At 34.4% G+C, this 3,553-nt stretch overlaps 1 protein-coding gene across 1 annotated transcript in view; it reads right to left on the bottom strand.

The window, feature by feature from the left end:
• Nucleotides 1-3,534: 3,534 nt before the first annotated feature.
• LOC111900568 (tropinone reductase-like 3) overlaps nt 3,535-3,553 on the bottom strand; it is a 2,710-nt gene continuing 2,691 nt past the window's right edge. Inside the window, exon 6 of the mRNA XM_023896448.3 lies at nt 3,535-3,553. This exon is cut by the window's right edge and continues 252 nt beyond it. The gene's annotated coding sequence lies outside the window, so the exon portion shown is untranslated.

Genomic DNA, 3,553 nt, shown 5'->3' with positions numbered 1-3,553 from the left:
TCCTTTCATTCGCGACTCGACTCACCGAGTCAGCCCTTGACTCGCCGAGTCTACTGATTTCCGAGTTCTGCCCTGTCCAACTCACTGAGTCCCCACTCCACTCACTGATCCGAGTCTTAACTCGAAGGGTTTGGGGTTTCGCGACTTGACTCGCCGAGTCCAAGAACAGACTCACCGAGTTGTTCTTCCAACTCGTCGAGTTCCTGCCTGTCTTCATCCAACTCGCCGAGTCTACCCATGTGACTCGCCGAGTTACTACGCAACTCAAGCCTGATATCTAGCCCGACTTGCCGAGTCATCTCCCAGACTCGCCGAGTCCATACGTGCATTCCCATAATTTCGAGTCACAGAGCTTCTCCTTTGCTCCAAACAATAGATCTGGTTTTCTAAGACTATCTGAACACGTAAAGTTGCTAACTTTACGTGTGTCTTTGATGTAGTGAAGCCAAAACACTAAAACTTAACTATTAAGGAGGCTATTTGGCTAGAACAAGGTCATGGCTACCAAAAGATGTCCCTATTGAGCTCCTGGAGCTCAAGGATGTCTAGATCTACAATATGGACCGATACAATTGCTTCATCATTACGAATCTATGGTTTTTGAGCTCAAAACCATCCATTTGGGGGCAAACTAGATCTAGAAGTACAATAATCAAGATGAGAGCTTTATTACCAGAAAATGATGAGGTTGAGGAGCTAATCCTGGACCAACAAGCTTCTTCTTGGACCTCCCAACTCCTTTTCCTTCTTCTACTTCTTCAAAGCTTGCAATTCACTCACAAGGCAAGAAACTAGCTCAAGAATGAGATTGGATGGCTAGGGTTTCGGGTTCTGGACTATAGGGGCCGTAAATGAGCCCTAGGGAAGAGAATGAGATGCTTAAATAGGGTACCAAGTCTCGGAATTTGGGTTTCCCAACCTAGACTAGACTTGCCGAGTCCACTTGCCGACTCGCCGAGTCGGCCACTTACTCTACACCCGGATCCCGCTCCGACTCGCCGAGTTCCTCCCTGGACTCGACGAGTCGACCCCCCTTTAACTTATGGTTTTCCTTTCCTTTCTTAACCTTTCTGATTTTGGGTGTTACATGTATCTAAGTACATAAAATCATAAGCTTAATGATTAGGGTTGAGCTTTCATTTAACAAAGCTTTCACTTAACCAACGCATATAGTCTGGACAATGAACTCACTACAACAACAACTAAAGGGGTGGCGGTGGTATGGTGGCTACAAGGAAGTGATTAAGAAAGACTTACAAACAACCAAAAAAGGTAGCCTCAAACTTAGTTCCTCTTCTCTAACAACACACAACTCGATTTCTCTCTTGTTTCCTTCATTCTCTCTTCTTTCCCACTTTCTTCTCTCTCGGTTCTTCCCTTTCTTTTGCCTCTCTAAACACACACACACACACACAATAAGCAAGGGTTAAATACGTACAAACAAAAATGGGGTATAAGGCTACTCCTATTGGTGACCAATTGTTTTAGTTGGTTGGACTGAAAATTAAAAGAAAATTAAAAAAGGAAAAGAAAAAACTTAAAACTCACCGCCGACGTTGATGCACCAACCATCAGTTGCCATTTTTTTTCTGTTTTTATTTGTTTATAATTCTTTTTAGTTAAACATTATTTTATAATTAATTTTATTTTACTTTTATTAAAAATAATAACAAAATATACTAAAATACATAAAATAATTTTATCTACAAATAAAGACCAATATTGATATATTTTAAGAATTTTTTTGTACTGTCTATATAATCTTAAAAAATAATAAAAAAAATTAGGTTATAAATTGAATAAAACATAATATGTAGCTTGTATAATATAATAAAATTAATCATAATTAATATAATAGTTTAGTTTGGGTTCGTTTGCTAATGAGTATGAAAGTTGGGTTTAGTTGGATTGTATACGTGGAAAAGAGAAAAATTCGATTTTTTAATATGTGGAAAAGAGAAAATTAATGTTTTAATAGATAGATTGATTTTGGTTGTGAATGAAAGTAATCTAAGAGCTTAAGGAAAACTGACTCTTGGGCCGAGGTGCAAAGGAATGGCCAACAACCTCCTATTCTCTTCAAATTCAACCTCCTATTCTCTTCAAATTCATGGGGGTTAGGAATCAAGAGATAAAAAATCATCCAAATTCCCATCGTGGACATAGGTGAATTTATGGTGTAGTTTAGGAGTAAGTTAGATTTGTCGTTTAAAAAAAAAAAAAAAAACCACCCATAATTTACTTCTTTGATCCCTTATATTATCCACATCGACATTATTGGTCCCTCAAATAAGATTATTTACATTTAAAGTTTCCAAAATCTCTTTTTTAGTCCCTCCAAGACTATTTTGATTTTTAAGGTAATGTCATTATTCTTTTTATTATTATTAGAATTATTATTGTTCTATTAAATCTTTTGTAATTAGTTAAATGAAAACAAAAAGTTACATAATTATTGTGCAAACTGTTTACTATCTTCATTGTTTGCCGGTTCCATGATGAACGTTGCAACAGGTAAAATCAATGCAAATTTCAATAGAAGATACAACATTGGATATTTGTTTGGTCCACCATTCCCGCCAATATGTGTCCTAAACCATAAAAAATGTGTGCCCATCTAGATGTTATCATATACTATCTAAATTTATGTTCATGGACGATGGTTCTTGTCAAATAGACTCTCTCTTTGAACACTTGCTCATTATTGGTATGATCTTTATGTAAATGAGAGATGCATTTTGGCTTTTTGAATTTCTCAAGTAGTATCTTCAAGATTTACAATTACAACATTATATATTGTTGAAACAGGCTTTGTGATTCTAATAATTATTGTGAAAGCATCAAAGTTGAATGAACATTTAGTGTCGTATTTGTATCCTAAAATGCTTGACACTTGTAGTCAGGTTCGTATATGCCAGTATTTACGATTTACAAGCTCCCAAAGCAGGCAAATATGTATTTCTTTTTATCCATAGGAGCATCATGTTTACCTTTCTTTACTAATAACAGCAATTTACTTTAGTTTTATCTAGAATAACATACCTATATTATTTATATTCCTTACTAACAGTAGCAATACACTTGCATTTTGCCACCGACACGAAGAGTGTGCTCTATTTTTTTTTTTTTTTTTATACATATTTTTCTTCTCTGTAACAAAATATATATATATATATATATATATATATATATATATATATATATATATATAGGGTAAGGAACTATAAGTATTTTGTCAATATGTTTAAAAGAAAATATAAGTACAGTGCAACTACATACTTTGGTACTATTAGTAAAACAATATAAGCACGTTGCTATAGATGATGATGAAAATGCAAGTTCCTTTTTTTACCACATGTTAAAAAATAAAATACATTGTAGAATATGTTTACTATTTCTTGTAAACAAATGTGTCCATTAATTTAAACAAAATTAGACCACAAACCCTTTAGTGTTTATTATGAGGATTTTAGGTTGTGAGTTGAAGCAAATTATAAAAACATGGATTTGTCAAACTTGTTGTATCGTTTCAAAGAAAATGTAAGGATAGAAG

Source organism: Lactuca sativa, chromosome 1 (assembly GCF_002870075.4).
Source record: "Lactuca sativa cultivar Salinas chromosome 1, Lsat_Salinas_v11, whole genome shotgun sequence".
NCBI classification, from domain to species: domain Eukaryota; kingdom Viridiplantae; phylum Streptophyta; class Magnoliopsida; order Asterales; family Asteraceae; genus Lactuca; species Lactuca sativa.
This window is presented reverse-complemented; position numbering and strand designations above follow the sequence as displayed.